This window comes from Pseudonaja textilis, chromosome 2 (genome assembly GCF_049901715.1).
Source record: "Pseudonaja textilis isolate UNSWEBS1 chromosome 2, rPseTex1.2, whole genome shotgun sequence".
Classification (NCBI taxonomy): domain Eukaryota; kingdom Metazoa; phylum Chordata; class Lepidosauria; order Squamata; family Elapidae; genus Pseudonaja; species Pseudonaja textilis.
The window spans coordinates 31,434,956-31,453,174 of NC_141991.1; the positions used below are offsets into that span (position 1 = coordinate 31,434,956).

The 18,219-nt window shown below is 39.5% G+C and overlaps 1 protein-coding gene and 1 pseudogene across 1 annotated transcript in view; both read right to left on the minus strand.

The window, feature by feature from the left end:
• The window catches only part of EOGT (EGF domain specific O-linked N-acetylglucosamine transferase), a 669,726-nt gene that overhangs the window by 260,938 nt on the left and 390,569 nt on the right, over nucleotides 1-18,219 (minus strand). The window lies entirely within an intron of this gene.
• LOC113449605 (SCAN domain-containing protein 3-like) lies at nucleotides 6,513-7,574 on the minus strand (annotated as a pseudogene).

Below are 18,219 nucleotides of genomic sequence, written 5' to 3' on the forward strand. Positions count from 1 at the left end.
TAAGCAAGGCTGTTGGGAGCTATAGGAATAAGAATAGTTTACTAACATTAGAATTTAATCATTCTCCACTTTTGTTCTTTTTTTATGCTCTCTTTCACACACATGCACAAACACCCAGGGACACAAACACCTACAGACATTCTTGCTGCCTTCCTATCCAAGAGAAGATTGGAATAGTTATACAGAAAATAGCCCGAATCTTATATATAAGAGGCAAACATTAGATGAGAAGGCTTGTTTCTAGGGAAGTCATGTAAGACTGTGATAGCAAAGCAAAAGTGACTTGGTTCTTTAATTACAGGCTGTTACAAGCCTAATGACAAACCCAACATCTGGATTTGTCACAAATTCTGACTCTCTGACTTGTATGCATGCAATTTATACATGGTTGAAAACATCTGTGTATCCAATTTGCATATAACAATAATCTTTACAGAGCGTAATTATCCACATAAAATGTGTAAAAGACTCAATGAAAAGCAGGTAACTCTGAAGGCTTCTTCTATCGTGTTCCAACTTTATTTGGCTCGGAAATACCAACTCTAATTCAAAGCAAAAAGAAATTAATGCCAGGCTGAAAGATTTATTTTATCTTTCAGAGAACAACCAGCAAACTAAAGTCAGAACAGCTACTAAGGAGCATTGAAGATATAATTTCAAGAGACTGGACTCATCCAAACCAAAAATGTCTTCTCAAAGGCTTGACATGGGTGCTTTAAGACCTTCCCCATGTCATCAGAACACTTCTGTTGCTATGAACCACAGAGAGGCATGGTATCTCCATGCTTTGAGCAGGGGGTCAGCAAGGCACTTCCTCATGTTCCAAAACAATGGTCTTCAAACTTGGAAGTTTAAGTCTTGTGGACTTCTACTCCCAGAATTCCTCAGCTAACATGACTGGAGAAGGAATTCTGGGAGTTGAAGTCCACAAGTCTTAAACTTTCCAAGTTTGAAGTTCCCTGTTCCAAAGGAACTTTCCAAACCTTTTCTCAGCTGTAGTAGTCAGGCTTCAGAAGAGAGAATAGGATCAATTCATCTTCTTAGAAGAAGCATCTAAAGTTTAGATTCTAAAGAACCTCTAGCCCATCATCTGCGTATATATAGAATATTTGGGATGAGGACACCTTGTTTCAGAAGGATGTGCATTCACCACAAATTGGGATGAATCAGATCTTTTCAAGGTCATGTCATTCTTTCATGCACCACTGAACTTTAGCATTGATTTAAATTTCCTTTAAAAGCCACACAAGATGTGCATTGAAATAGGTGTTCTAAATCTCTTTCTCTCCCAGTATATGCATGTATGATTTTGTTGTTGATGTTTAACCCAGAAATATAAACCTCAAAATTCAATTTGTCTAATATAAAACAATTTGGGGTGGTTTTCTGGGGGAGGGGAGAACAGTTTCTTCGAGTGAAACTCAGCTATTTGTGTTTACATAGTTCTGACCATCTTGTTTCCTTGGTGTCAATAGTGAAGTATCCTGCTGTTTTATGCAAAAAAAAAAAATACATAAGGAGTTTCCAATCATCAATAAGCCTATTATCTTTTCGCTAATCGAAGCCAATTGAATCGTCACCAAGTTCCATCATTTTTATCAACCATTCCTCCATTGTGGGTAAAGCTAAATCTTTCCATCTTTGTGTATACCATAAATCCTGCTATAATTTTTATGTACAAAAACAAAGTTCCAAGATTTTTTTCCCAACTTTTTGTTCAGCAACTCCTAAAGAAAAACCTCTGGTCTCAATTTTATATTAATCTTTAGAACTCCCTGAATCAGTTTGTGTATTTGAATTTTTAGTTTTTTGCCATAACCACCAAATGTTCCTTTTTTTTTTTAATACTTTCAACATAAATTTGAAATGCTTTTTTAAATTTTAAATCATTGTTCTGGTATCTTCTGCCAACAATACATTATTTTATAAAAAATTCCTTTAAGATTATAATATGATGTAAAGTTCAATTCCTTTCAATCACGTATGTTTCCATTGTTCCATTTGTACATTGTTACCAAAAAAATTAGCTCATTTTTACCATATTTTTTTCCATTTCATTCTTCGAATTTCAATAAAAGTTGATACATTTTATCAATTATATATTTATTATTTGCATACAGTTCTGTATCAAACTTAATCTTACTATGGCCAAAACTATTAATTCTTTTGTCTAGTTTAAATCTTTCTAGTAATTGTAAATAAGAGAACCATTGACAACTCTATGCTTCTGCCACCAATTCTTCTCTTGATTTTATTTGGCATTACTCTTAACAAAATTCTAGTATTTCAGGATAAGTTAACCATTTGTGTTTGTCTATTATTTATCATCTATAACATGTGCCACAAAAATACTTTCAAGCACAACCTGGTTTGTTTCTATTCCATATTTCCAATATGGAACATCTAACATAATCATTTTAAAAATCCATATTAACTGTAACTTTCTCATATCACAAAAATCCATGCCACCCAAACCTTAGGTTGTGTCCTCCTAGCTCTAAAAACCTTCTATTTGTCAGAATCACACACTATTCATCCAAACTAAACAATATGCTGCATAACTCAGTTTCAAATCAGGTAAACTTTCTTTCTTTTTGTAACACCTTATATTTAACTTGTTGTTTTCCCCTGCCACACAAATTTAGATATATCCTTCTGCCAACGTTTATATAATGTATCAGTTGTCAAAAACAGTATTGTCTGAAACAAAAATACCATTCGAGGATAGACATTCATTTTTATATTGGAAATTTTCCCCAGCAATGACAGTTGTAGTTTCTCCCATCTTTACAAGTCTTTTTTTAAAAACTTCATTCCATGTCTTAATATTGTTATTTTAAAATAATATGTAATTCATATTTTTCATAGTAATACCTAGATATTTTACTTTAAATCTCTTAAAGTATTTTATTCTTTATCAAGGCTGTTAGATCTTCTATTTTCATGTATTTTGTCAGCATCTTTGTCTTCTGCTTATTAGGAGCTGGCAGAGGTCATCTCAGAACCACTGCACCATATCTTTCAAAAATCCTGGAGCACCGGGGAACTACCAGAGGACTGGAAAAGAGCTGTTGTGGTTCCCATCTTCAAAAAAGGAAAAAAAAAACAGACCCAGGAAACTATAGACCAATCAACCTAACATCAATACCAGGGAAGATACTGGAAAAGATAATAAAAAAACAGATCTGCCAACTTCTAGAAACAAGTAAAGTAATAACTAGCAGTCAGCACGGGTTTGTTAAAAACAGATCATGCCAAACCAATCTTATTTCATTCTTCAACACAGTGACTAAATTAGTAGACCAGCAAAATACTGTTGACATAATATATTTAGATTTCAGCAAGGCATTCGACAAAGTGGACCACAACCTACTTCTTAGTAAGCTAGAAAAAAGTGGAATAGATAGCCCTACTATTAGATGGACTTGCAACTGGCTGGCAAACTGTACTCAACGAGTAGTCCTTAACGGGTCCAAGTCTACATGGAGGGAAGTAAGCAGTGGGGTGCCACAAGGTTCTGTCTTAGGCCCAGTACTCTTCAATATCTTCATTAATGACTTAGATGAGGGAATAGAAGGGGAATTTACCAAATATGCAGGAATAAGCTGGTAGGAATAGTTAACACCCAAGCAGATAGGCTCAAGATCCAGATGGATCTTGACAGACTAGAACACTGGGCTGTATCTAACAAAATGAAATTCAATGTAGAGAAAAGTAAAGTCCTACACTTAGGCAAGAAAAACCCAAAGTACACATATAGACTGGGTGAAATCAGGCTCAATAGCAGTAACTGTGAGAGGGATCTTGGAGTCTTAGTGGACAACTAGCTAAATATGAGCCAGCAGTGTGCAGCAGCAGCCAAAAATGCTAATTCAATCCTAAATTGCATTAACAGAGAGATACAGTCAAAATCAAGGGAAGTACTAATACCACTCTATAAAGCCTTAGTAAGACCACACCTAGAGTACTGCATCCAGTTTGGGTCACCACATTATAAAAAAGATGTTGAGACTCTAGAAAAAATACAGAGAAGAGCAACTAGGATGATGAGGGGACTGGAGGCTAAAACATACAATGAACGGTTGCAGGAACTGGGCATGGCTAGTCTAGTAAAGAGAAGGACCAGGAGAGACATGATAGCAGTCTTCCAATATTTGAGGGGCTGCCACAGGGAGGAAGGGGTCAAGCTATTTTCTAAAACACCTGTAGACAAGGAATAATGGATGGAAACTAAACAAGGAGAGATTTAACCTGGAAATAAGGAGAAACATTCTGACAGTGAGAACAATCAACCAATGGAACAGAAGTTCCATTCCCTCAGAAGTTGTGGGAGTGCCATCACTTGAGACTTTCAAGAAGAGATTGGACTGCCACTTGTCTCCCGCTTGGGTGGGGGTTGGACTAGATGACCTACAAGGTCCCTTCCAACTCTGATTATCTGTTATCTGTTATTAATCTTGAAACCTACTAACACACCAAATTATTTTAATTTTCCCATTAATGTTTCAAATCCCTTTAAAGGATCTTCCAGAACCAGCACCAAGTCATCAGCAAAATCCATTAATGTACAAGTTTCCTTTTAATCTTAACTCCCCCAGTCCTCTCCTCTCCTCTCTTGTCTCTATTCAGTATTTCAAGAATCAAAATAAGCAAGAGAGGAGACAGAAGGCATCAGATCTTATTATTTTCTGTATCTCTTGGGGTTTTATTAGATCTCCATTAACCATCGTGTGTGCTTTTTGTGAAGTGTAAATCAATCTTACACATTTTATAAAGTTCTCTCCAAAATTCTTATCTTCCAAAACCTTGAACAAGAAAGCCCAGGACAAATTGTTTTAGGTCTTTTCTACATCTAAGAAAATCTTGTTTTTCATTATGGTGCGTCAACTATTCCAAAATGTCCAACACATTTTTAACAGCGTCCTTTAACAGTCTTTTAAGTAAAAAACCACATTGATCCTCACGAACAAATCCTTACAAAATTATCAGCTAGAAGTGTTGTGAACAACTTGCAGCTATTATTCAGCAAAGCTATCAGCCTGTAACTTTTGTTAAAGTAAAATCTTATCCCTGTTTAGGTATCTTTATCATCTTGACTTCTTGGTGACAATACAGAAGTGTCTTGCCATTGCCTTCTTCCCAGATTTTCTTTAAATTTTCTAAATTTTCTAGTCAACAGGTTGATGGTACCCTATCCAAGGTCTAAGCCTACCTATCTTTTTCAAGAGGTCAGCAAGCTACTGCCATCTACTGCAATGAAAGTCCCTCTGTCCATTGCCAGAAAATGGTAATTCTATGCAGGGAACAAATATTACTCTATGTCATTTCTGTGACCTGTTTTTAAGTATACTTAAGTCAAAAGTAAATTAAATCAAAACTACTTTGGGTCTTGGTTGTCATGGGTTCAATGAGCCGTGGTGGTGCAGTGGTTAGAATACCATTACTGCAGGCTACTTCTGCTGGCTACAGGCTGCAGTTCGGCAGTTTGAGTCTCACCAGCTCAGGGTTAACTGAGCATTCCATCCTTCCAAGATCAGTTAAATAAGGACCCAGATTTTGGGGGGCAATAGGCTGACTCTGTGAACCACTTAGAGAGGGCTGTGAAGGACTTAGGTATATAAATCCAAGTGCTACTGCTATTGTCTTGGTCTTATATTTCTTCTTGTGAGGTGCTACTGCCAATACATCACATAAATTTCATCTATTTATTTATTTATTTCAAATATTTATATAGCCAACCATATTACATCATCATTTTATTTATTTAAAATATTCATATGCCCAACCATCTTGTATCAAACACTGGGCATCACACAACCAATAGTTAAAACATTGTGTCCAATAAAATAAATAAATAAAATTGGTACCGTAGTTAAACTTTCATACGCAGTTCGTCACAAAGTGCTCTCATCAATTTTACCCCATTCCAACACTTGTTTGGGTGGGAGGATTGGGGAGCCAAGTCTTGAGAGCTTTTCAGAAGGTGAAAAGGGTGGATTGAATCCTGCTGAAATTCAGAGAAAGGGTGCTCCATAGGGCAAGGATTGCCAAAGAAAAGGCACATTTCCTAGGTCTCATAAAACAACTGCCTTTAAGGGAAGGGACTAGCACTATGCCCACCTTATCCAGTCTGCTAGGATCAGCAGAGGCAACCCTGCAGATAACCTGTCCCATGTTATGTATAGTGGTTTTCAAGGTCATAACCAACACCTTCTATTCAAACCAGAAGGGAACTAGGAGCCAGTGCAGCTAATGCAACAGGTGTCATCCCTGGAGCCATCTTTAAAGAGAGCCTTCAGGGTTGCCCCAGCAGTGGCTGAGCAGGAAGGGAACAGGAAGGGGGAGGTGAAGATAGTGTGGGATGTGAAATCATAACAACATTCTTTCCCTTGGTAGTCAAGCACATCTCACCAGCACATGGGAAGGCAGGACTGGAAGTTAACTGAAGTTGGGACAGTGACCTGACTGGACCACATGATGTCGATGTGAATGGAGGGGAAGAAATTTTGATTTTATTTTGGGTGATTATAAAAGCATCTCAAACAGTTGCCTTTTAATAGCCAATGAACTTCTGTGTGAAGCAGCAAACGATTAAAATCTTCATTATTCTCAACACAGAGCTCTCGGAATAGTCGATCATTGAGAGCATGTACTTTAATTTTGTTCACTGCAGTAATGACAGTGTGTAATGACTTGTTCAAGCGATCACTGAGGTTTTTTGCAACCAGATGTTGGCGATGAATGACACAGTGAATGGTAAAGACATTTGGCACTGCTTTTTTCAAGTAAGCAACATACCCACGGTAACGACCAGTCATTGATGGTGCTCCATCAGTTGCACAAGCAAGTATGTTTGTAAGTGGAATTTCCTTGTCTTTGAAAAACTGCTCAACAACATGAAATATTGACTCCCCTTTAGTATCTGTATTTAGTTGCTTTGCAAATAACAACTCTTGAGTCAAACTTTCGTCTTCAATAAAGCGCACATAAGCAAGAAGCAAAGATTCATTGCCTGGCAAAGTTGATTCATCCAGCTGTAATGCAAAGTCTGTTGTCCATAGTATGCTGCACAATGCATCTTCTAAATTCTCAGCCATTTCATCTATGCATCTTTGAACTGAATTGTTGCTGAGAGGAATTGTCTTAATTATATCATGTGGTGATTTATGCAAAACAGTACTCAGAACCTCACTAATGGCTGGTAGGATGAGTTCTTCACCAATAGTATGTGGCTTTCCAGACTTAGGAATCAGCAATGAAATGTTGCATGGTGCACGCAAATCATCAGTGTTTGGTTGGGAAGCATTAGAAAACATGTGAGACAGTGTTGGGCGCTTTGGAAATTTGTCACGAAGTGATTGAAAAAGAGTCAGATTCTTGTCTGACTTGTCAGGATGTGCCTTCTTCAAATGTTCGTTCAGTCTGGAAGGCTTCATTGCCTCATTAGAAAATACTTTCCCACATATTAGGCACTATGGCAGCGGCTGGTTTGATGATGCTGGTATATATCCATACTTCAGATACTCCACGCTATATTGTCTACATTTCTTCTTTGATTTTTCTGCTTCTGCCATTTCTGCTCTGAAAATCAAAATATTTACAATATGTGTGTGTTCACATCTGGTTTGAAAAGAGTTACAGTTGCAGGGTTTTTTTTAGTAGAAACCTGCTTTTTTAAATCAAATACAAGTGGTCCTTGCTTAATGGCCGTTTGCTTGGCAAATGTCCTAATATTTATGACTGACCTCCCCAGAACTACTTGACCTGTTTTGGAGTTTTGACAGCCATGCACACACATACACACACACTCCCTTCTAACCCTGCTGGAGCAGGTCATTAGACAAGAATTGGCAAAACATCTCTGATTAGATTCTAGCAGTGTATAGAATCTAATCAGAGATGCTTTGCTGATTCTTGTTCAATTGTTTTATGTCCGAGTGGAGCGGTGCACCAAATCAATGGGGTGAGCCTGAGAGAATGAAAGAGAGAGAGAGAGAGAAAAGAGAGAAGGAAGAAAAGGGAAAAGGGAAAGAAAGAAAAATGGACAAAGAGTGGGGGATGGAGTGGGGGGGGAGAGAGAGAGAGAGAAAGAGAGACAGAGAGAGACAGAGAAACCTGATGCATCAGGTTGAAATGAGGTCTAGTTTAGAGGCCCTTTCCCACATTGAAACATCTTTGCCAGCACCTTTGCCAGCACATTGAAACATCTTTGGCTTCTATTAATTAATTAATTAATTTGTGGACGAAACATGGCCAAGACTATCAGGAAGCTCTCACATTTTGTTGAGGCTTAAACAGGATCCATTGGACCAGATCTCCACCCTAAAAAATTACTTTTCCCCAATGTATTACAGTACCAATTCTGAAGAAGGCAAAACCAAAATGTATTGGTAAATTACGAGAACACACACACACACACACACACACACTCACTTCCTTCTAACCCTGCTGGAGCAGGTGATTGGACTAGAATAGATTATCTCATTATATTTCTCCTCCCTCCCCCCTTCTTTATTTCTTTTTCTTTCTGTCCCTTCTTTCCATCCCCGCTTTCTTTGTCTGTCCCATTTTCTTTCCGTCCCTTTTCTCTTTCTTTTCTTTCTCTCTCTCTCTCTCTCTTTCCCTCTCTCAGGTTCACCCCATTGACTGCTACATGCTCCATTGCAAGGGGCTTAATGGGGTGAGCCTGTGGGGCCTCACCTTGAACGCAGCAGCGACAGGACGTTTGAAAAGGATAATACATTTCTACATTCTGGATTAATTGTAAGTCCCAAGTCATTTTCAAGGCAATCTAGTGGAGTTTGCAATAATCCAAATGGGAAGTGACAAATCAAGGGTAACCATGACCCCAAGGCCCCATGGTTCAGAAAGGAGCGCAGTTGGCGCAACAGACAAATCTGTGCAAAGACACTTCAAGCCATCACTCCTAACGAAAATTCATACCAATTGAACTCCTGAAGTCTTTTGATTGAGGGTTATTAAATCCATGGCTGGATTTGGATACCTATCACTTCTTGGTGCCCCTTCAGTTCAGTGGTGGGTTGCAAAGTAGGTTACCACCAGTTCGGTGGGCATGGCTTGGTAGGTGCATTTGGCACATGTGCACGTGCCAAATGCACACTTTGCACACACCCAGAGGCTTTCCTACTCATCTCCTGCAACCCTGCATTCTCCCTGTCGCTTCAGCAGCTGATGCACAGCAATGTGCTGTGCCGTGCAAAGCAGCTGCGCTTCAAAAGCAGAGAATGAAGATCAGTATGGGAGCCTGGGCAGGCGGGTGGGCCAAAAAACAGCTCCTCAGAACCCTCCAAACTGGTTCGGTCTCCACTGATCTCCAACACAACCGGTACGCCAGAACCAGGCCGAACCAGTAGAATAGCACTACTGCTTCAGTTTCCTATTAAATTAGGTGAGACTTCATCAGCTTCATTGGAGGTGTGGGCAGTATGTTCAAGACATGAACTTCATTAATTCAGCCTCTGTTTTCGGTGGAAAAATCTCTGGGAGGCCAGAAGTGTGTAGACAGTTAGAATCGGACATTTTTATCATTCTTCCTATGCTTCTTCTCAGAAAGGGTTTGGAGGGAAATATCTTCAAAAGGCATTTATGATGAGCATGCAAGCCATGGTGCTTTTCAGTTCTCCATTCAAGCAGCTTCCTTTTCATTTAATGCTTTATTCGGCTCAGCCTTCAGGCACTCAAAGACTAAGCCACACTCCATGGTGGAGCTGAAAAGTTTGGCAGACCAAGCATGTGTGCCTCAAAGAGCCATGGAGAGTGTCGTTTTTATGTAATTTATTCATTTATTCTTTCTCTCTGTTGCCTCATACAACCTGATGGCTTCTGAAGCTGGTGCTCACTGGCCTTGCTAGAAACTCTGGAGCTCTAATTTCCACACTGACAAAGCCAGTTCTCTCAGCAGAATTGAGATGGTGTGAAAAAGAGGAGGAGGAGAAAGAGGTGGAGAGGAGGATGAAGGGGGGAAGAGGAGGAGGAGTGGAGGAGGAAGAGATGTAGAGAAGGAGGAAAACGTGTAAAGGAGGAAGAGGAGGAGGAGGAGGAGGAGGAGGAGGAGGAAGAGGTATGGAGGATGCAGAGGAGGAGGTGATCACCCCAAGTCCTTCTTTTCACTAGACTAGACACACCCAATTTGATTCTGCTTCATATTATTACCACATTAAAATATATTACTGTCAATCATTAGAATACAAACAATTTTAAAAACCCATAACTACATGTATCTACTTCTCTGAGCATATCTTATCCATCTCCACACATCGTTCCCAATACTATTCTGTTCTTATATATTGCTCCATATTTTCAGGGGCACAATCATACAGAGGTCTTACTTAGTTTTATTTCATCAACAAACACTTTCATCAACTTAGTTTTATTTCATCAACTCAGGTAATGGTTTTTGATCCTGTGGATTTCAGAATAGAATTTGCTCTGCTTGTGTTTTGCTGTCATTGGTTGTTGTTTTTTTTTTTTTTCCATCCCTGCCACTGCCATGGAAAAGGCTGACATCGTCTTCTCTCAGTTTCTCTCTCCTTTCTTTTCTATTTTTCCCCCATGGAAAGAAGCTAAAGGAGCAGAAACAATGCAAATTTTCACCTGGAGCAAGGAGGAGATCATCACTGCTCATCTGCCAAAGTCCACCAGAGCAGAGAAGTCTTCAGTGTTTGAAGTCCAGCTCTCATTTCCTGTTGTTCCTCACCCCTATCTGTTCATTTTCAATCGTGGAAAAGAGCATCCAGGCAAAACAGAAAAGTGGGGAAAGATGAGGCATGGAGGGTCTGTAATCTTTTTAAATCTTTTTTCACTGTATGATAGTGGAAGTTGACTGTGATAGTAGAGAGAAGCTTGTGATAATGGCATGAGAGAAGTAGAGATTGAGAAACACGACAAACATCTTGACAAAGAAGCCATGACATAAGGAGAATGAACCTGGAATAAATTTATCTTCTCTCCAACATCTTACCCTTCCAGGACTAAGTTGGTTTTGTTCACTGTTGTAAAAAAAAGGAATTTACACTATGCAATGCACGTTGTCACAATATATGCATCTCAATGCCTTGTTTTTCCCACTCTAACAATATCCCCACTCCATTTTCTCTAATGTGCATTTTTTCTGCACCATTTTCACCGATGTACAAATTTTATGCATATTTTTTGATTTATCAAGTCCGTATTTGAATGCGTAATTCCAAGTAATCCAAATTAGGTATCTCTTTATTAAACCATTAATCAAATTAAGCCTTTTCCTCTTGCTGCTTGAACCAGCCCTTTTACTAAGTCATTTTATGCCCCTGTCCTCCATTCTCCTCTAATATGTTAATGCAAAGTTCTCTCCTTTTGTGGATTCAAACTTCCTGGCTGGGAGAAATGTAAAATGATTTGGTCAGCTGCTTGAAAGTCAGAATCAGTTTATTAATAGGAAGGCAGGTAAGAAATCTCACAGCGTTCCTAGGATTAATCTAATAAGTGAGTAGAAAAACCTCTCTTTTATACACTTCAGGTTCTTTGATTTGTAGGTGTGAAACTTTGAAGACTTTGATTTGTGTGAGTTGAATTCCTGTCTCTTTAGGATCTCTTCCTGGGATCTTGGTTTTATGGTCCTGATCCTTTGTAGTTGCTTGTTTGCTATCATGTTTCCTTCTTGCCATGCCTTTTGGTTTGCTTTTCACAAGTTTTTATAACTTGCCATCTATTCGAGTTCTATGAGAAAGGATCCTAGCTAGTTTGTAGGGTTTTTTCTCTGTATCTCATGCCTGTAATTTTCTCCTTCCTTTGTTGTGAAAAGTAAGCTGGCTCCAACTATTTTAATAGCCCTACTTGACAAAGGGTGGGGGCTGTTTCCTTAGAAGAGGGGGGAATCGTAACTTCCAACAATAGTGCTAGAAGGGAGTGGGTCTTGCTTTCAGTTTATATACTAGTCACTAGAAGCGGTGGCGGGGGCAGAAGCAGCAGGGGCAGAAGCAGCAGCGGGGGCAGCGGGGGCGGGGGCAGAAGCAGCATCGACGGTGGCGGCGGCAGCAACAGCAGGAGGTGGCGCTCTGACGGCTCCCGCCTTTTCTGTTGCTGCTTGGCATCATGCTCGCCTCACCCTGCCTCGCACCTGTCTCTCCTCCTCCTCCTCGCTGGCTCTGGCACAAAGGTTTGGGTGGGCACTGGGCCGCATTACGAGGTGACTTGGGCCGCGGGTTGGACAAGCCTGTACTAGTGACTTGCCCTGTCACTGTTGGTGAGACTGTTCTTGATGGTTAATCAGTACTGTTGATTAGGCTGCTGTTTATTGTTTGATTGTTTGTCTGAGTTGGTAGTTTCCTGACTGGGCTATTGTTTACTTCTTGATTGTCAGTCTGGTGTTCATCTTGGTATTAATCCCCGCTCATTTGGGTGTTGAGTGCTGGTGAGGAGGTATTTGGGTTGTTGTTGCTTTTTTTGAGTTGTCTATTTTGAATTATGTGTAGATATTGTTTATCTTTATGTGCTTGTTTATGGCTGATTTATCTAAGTGCCAGTCTTCTGGGATTTCTCAAGCATTTTTTGTATTGTTCTTAGGTCTAGGATGTTCACCTTTTCCCAGTTGTAACTGTAGTTGAGTCTGTTGTATTATGATATTAAGGAGTTTTCATTATGTCTTCAGACTGTTGTTTGGTGTATGTGGGTACGGTCTGCTAATCTCCTACCTGTTTACTTACATATCCTTTGCTAATATTGTTTCCAATGAAGGCTCTCAGAATCTGGTATCTGCCTCTCTTGGTGCACATTGAAATTTGTGCCCTAACCAGTTGAGATAGGAACCTTCCTGCAAAACTCCTCTGCTTCCCTTCCTCAGTTTTAGCAAATGCCTCCCTTATCAAAGTTTCCTGCGGATAATCCCTCAAGCCATTGGCACGCTCCCTTTGCATAGAAGTCTGTTTCTCCAAAACAACTGCTAGGATTCAGTACAGAAGTACAAACATTTGGGAGAAGTAAGAGTTGTGTTCTGTCTTAGGTAATCTAAAACTAATTGGACCAGGACAAAAACTAAATCCAATTGATGTTAAATTTATATGAATTACAGTTAGTATGGTTATACCCCAGGTTTGGAATGATCTCCCTTTGATATGGCATTAAAAATTACAATCTGATAACTTTTATAGAAGCTCTAGAACAGGGGTGTAAAACTCAATTTCATTGAGGGCCACATCAGGGTTTTGTTTGACCTCAGGGGGGCAGGGGGTGGGGCTGGCCAGCTTGATGTCACTCATGTCACAAGGCCTTCCCTAGCTTCATTTTTGCTGGCAGAGGTACCAGGGACCGGTTCTTCGCTCTTTCCAGGGCAGCCCTGTGGGCCAGATCTAACCAACCCATGTGTCGGATCTGGTCCTCGGGCCTTGAGTTTGATATCCCTGCTCTAGTAGTTATTTCCAAAGGGGGGAGATGTAAGCAGATGCAGTTTGTTGGGCCCATATAAGCACTTTCCTTTCTCTCTCTCTCTATTAAATAGCAGAAATAGGCAATCATTTGATTTACTCTGATATTCAGCAACCTTTTCCCTATATCCTACCCTCTTCAGGTTTTCAGAGCACTTCAGAGCTGACAGAACAAAGTTCAGATAGGGACTATTTTTTTATGTTCAGTGCAAATTCTACTAGCAAAAAATACCTTAAAGGATTCATTAGCCTTATATAAGGCTAAGGCTATCAGGCTAACACTCTGGTGGAGTTCATTAATGGTAATATCTCTCTCTTCAAATTTTAGAATTCACAGGTCGGCTTGATTCCATCCATTTTTAATTAAGAATGCTGTTTAGGAAGGATAAAACCTTCAATTGACCTGGACACTATACAAATTGGGACCTCTTACACCACCTGACTGTAGAATTAATGCTGCATTCCCACTGTGAGCTATTAAAAGCCACACAGGGTAACAAAATCTCAACAGAGGCTAAATCAAAAGGAATTTTAACTGAAGTGACTGCCTTGTTCTCTCCTCAAATATTCTTCCCCACATAATACATTTGCAATTCTGCATTCACATAATTGAAAATAAGCCCCTTGAACTCAAAGAATATGATTCTGGTGGATTAGACATGAATTGCATGCATAGCCTGATCCAAGAGAGATCTAGTAAGTTTGTTGCATGTCTTCCCAAGTTTACTTAGTGTTGTGGCTATGCTTCTTGGAGCTTACTCTGTTATTCAAACTCAACCCATTTGATTAGTTCATGATCCAATATATTGTACAAACCAAAACATCGGTCAATTTAATAGCCATGTGAAGGCAATCCTCGGAGCCTTGACCTTCAGTACCTGAGAAAATAAAATAATCCATAAAAATGGTTCTGCTCTTTACAGTCAGAGAATATCTTGAAAAAGAAATTGATATGCAGTAAGATGTAATACCCAATCCATCAGCATTCTTAGGATACCTCCTAACTGACAAATATTCTAATGTTACAGTTTAGAGTTGCTCAATTCTACAAGATTGTGGATGGCACGCTACTTTAAAAATAAGAAATAGTAATAAAATAATTTAGATCATAGAGATTAGAGGAAAATATCAATAATATATTTGAAAAGCCTGCATCTACTTTACCTCAAGGACTGGGAGAATAAGAGAATATCAAAATAATGGAAAATTATTGAGAAAATGTTAAAATAGCAATAAAATATGGAATAGAACACAAAGATGAAAATGAAATTGAGTTTGTGTCTGTATGGAGAAGTGATAACCCAGGACCATGCTATTCTCAAAAAAAGATATTTTATTTGTATTATGTTTTATGAAAACCCAAATAAAATTTTTACAAAAATAAAAGAGAATATCAAAATAACTGAGTTGGAAGAGAACTTGGGGTTTCTAGCCAAACCTCCTACTCAAGCAGGAGACCCTACACCATTTCAGATGACTGGTCATCCAATCTCTTCTTTGAAACTTTCAACAACAGACCATTCAAACTTCTAAAGGCAAGTCATTCCACTGATTAATTGTTGTAACTGTCAGGAAATTTTTCCTTAATTCTAAATTGGTTTTCTACTTCATTACTTTCCAAATATTGCTTTTTTTTGTTCTACCTTCAGGTGCTTTGGAGAATAGGTTGATCCCATCTTCTTTGTGGCAGTCTCTTAGATCAGTGGGATTCAAACTTTTTTACTACTGGTTTTGTGGGCATGGTTTTGTGGGCTTGGCAGAGGAAGGGTACTGTAAAATCTCCAGTCAAAGGTGGTATTTGCCAGTTCTCCAAACTACTCAAAATTTACACTACTGGTTCTCCAGAGCTGGTCAGAACCTGCTGAATACCCCCTCTGCCTTAGATATTAGAATACTGCTATCACATCACCTCTAGTCCTTCTCTTCATTAAACTAGATGTATCCATTTTTTGCCACTGTTCTTCATATGTTTTAGTCTCAGTGATCATCTCAGTGATTTTCTGGATACCAGGGTGGGAGCGATACAGACTTTTGATGGGATACTATTCCAGAATGAAAGTGTTGTGATGAAAAAGCATGCTTCCTAGATCCTGCTAGATAACAGTTAAAAAAAAATAAAGGAGACCTGGAGCATTTCTACATTGCCCAATCATAAAGTATGGGCTTCTGCACTGCCCAATCATAAAGGATAGCTCTCAGATAACTAGGGCCTATTCCGGGAGGGGCTTACAGATGGTAGAAAGCACATTGAATTGCACAGGCAAGCCAAATGGGAATCAGTGTAGCTTATGGAGCAGTGGTATCATTAGGCATCCTAGGGCATATTCATCAGTACCTGTATCTCTATCACTGCATTTTTGATGACTTGCAGATTTTTGGTCTTTAAAGGCAGACTTATCTGTAGTGCATTGTAATCATCCATTCATGACTAGGACATGAATGGCCATCTGGAGGACCTTATTACTGTATCTAGGAACAGAGGCACTGGATAAATCAGTAAAAAGGCCCTTTTGGGTCTGAGAAGGCACTGTGAATCCAAGAACACCAATTGGGGGAATACCTCCCCATCCAAAACAAGAAATCACCCCAAAACTAGTAGCTCAAAAATTCATAGTCGCTCAATCTTGTCAGTCTGGACTGTTTCTCCCCATCCAAATCCACATAGCCTTCAAACACTGGGACAGAGAATGAATAGTAACAATTGAACAATTGAATCTAGGGTCAAGAAGTCATCATCATCATCATCATTAGCTATTCAGTCGAGTCCAATCCTCAGCCACTCTATGGATCAGTACTCTCCATTCCTCTCTGTCTCATACAGCCTATTTCAGATCCACCATGGCTGTTAGGAATATAAGTCACCTAACAGATATTTGGGTTGGAAATATATAAACCAGGATAGACATTTTTATTGTCTCTTTAAGAAAATGCAAAAAAATGTAATTGGGTGTGGTTTCTCAAATGGCCATAAGATGGAGCCAGAAACCTGGGTTGTTTAGTCTTAGTCTCAGAAGAGAGTTTGTCTCAGTGAGTCTCTGTTTTCCTTCTGTTGGAGAGTATTGCCGTTACTTCTAAATGACTGCTATTCATGGATTTGATGTAAGTCTGTTACTGAACTGTTTTTGACACTGGACTTTGTTATTGGATTATCCCTGGACTGAAAACTGACTGATCTTACCTGTGAATGACTTTGGACTGCTTATCTTGAACTTTGCTTAAACGTTTCTGAAAGTAAAAACCTACATTTACTGTACAGTGTATCTGTGTGCTCTGTGTGTATTATTCAACACTTCTCTCAATACGTCTCTCTGTATGTGCTCATTCTCCTAATAGGGAATTACTTCAACAATGACCATCATTTTAAGAAGAGATTGGACATCCATTTGTAATGGTATAGAGCTTCCTGCTTGAGCAGAGGGTTGGACCCCCCGAGGTCCTTTCCAACTCTTAAACTGTTATTCTTCTATTCTGTTCATTCCAGTGTCATCCTTTATAAACAATGGGTATTAGCGTGGCCTCTTCTCGTTTTTCTGCTGATCGCTCCTGGCATACTTGACTTTTTGAGTGAGTCAGCTTGCATGACATGTCCAAAATATGATATCCTTTGTTTAGCAATCTTGGCTTCAAGTGATATATTTGGTGAGGTTCAGATTTCTTTGTGATTTTTGCAGTCCATTAGATGCGTAACAGTCATCTCCAACACCAGAGGTAGTATTCAGCAGGTTCTGACCAGTTCTGGAGAACCGGTAGTGGAAATTTTGAGTAGTTTGGAGAACCACCAAATACCATCTCTGATTGGCCCCACCCCTATCTATTCTCTGTCTCCTGAGTCCCAGCTGATCGGCTGGTTCTTCTTTTGTTGCCCTGCATAGGAGAACAGAGCTGGAAAGCAGGTTAGTGGGGTGGGGAGGGAATGGAGATTTTGCAGTAACCTTCCCCCTGGAGTGAGGTGGGAATGGGGTCTTGCAGCATCCTTCTCCTGCCACGCCCACCAAGCCACATCATGCCTATTAAGCCACGCCCACAGAACCTGTAGTAAAAAATTTGAATCCCACTACTGTCCAACACCATAATTCAAAGGCATCTACCCTTCTCCTAACTGTCATTTTCTGATTCCAAGATTCACAGCCATAAGTAGCAGTTGGAAAAATTATTACATCGACTAATTTGCATTTGGTTGGGAGGCTGATATCTTTTACTCTTCCAGGTGTTATTCATGCCAGACAATGCAGTACAAGAAGTACACCCTGATAATATCACATCCAATGGATGTCCTCACCCGTTGTAATGATTCCTGGATTCTGAAGGTGTACACATAAAGCATATTTAGAATACACTCATACTTTGAATTGGGATGAATTCCACCTCTGTATGCAAAGATTCATCTATTAGGCTATGAGAGCTTTTTCACACAATCAAACTACTTTTATAACTTCAGTTTGTAAATTATAGATGAGAATTGGTTGGCAAAAAAAGGTCTCAAAAGTCTCCATTCTATCATCAGCCAACTTCATAGTTACACCCATCAAAAGATTGAGTAACAGATCAAAGTACAACAATCTAGGAAAAAAAGTGATGTCCACTTTACTGAAATAATGTCAAAGGCAATCTCATGATTTACAATAACTTTTTTTTGCTGGGAAAAGCAAAATATAGTGGTTGCATGTGTGTGCACCAGTGGTGGGATTCAAAAAGGGTTACTACCGGTTCTGTGGGCGTGACTTGGTGGATGTAACTTGGTGGGCGTGGCTTGGTGGGTGAGCTTGGTGGGCATGGCAGGGGAAGGATAGAGTAAAAT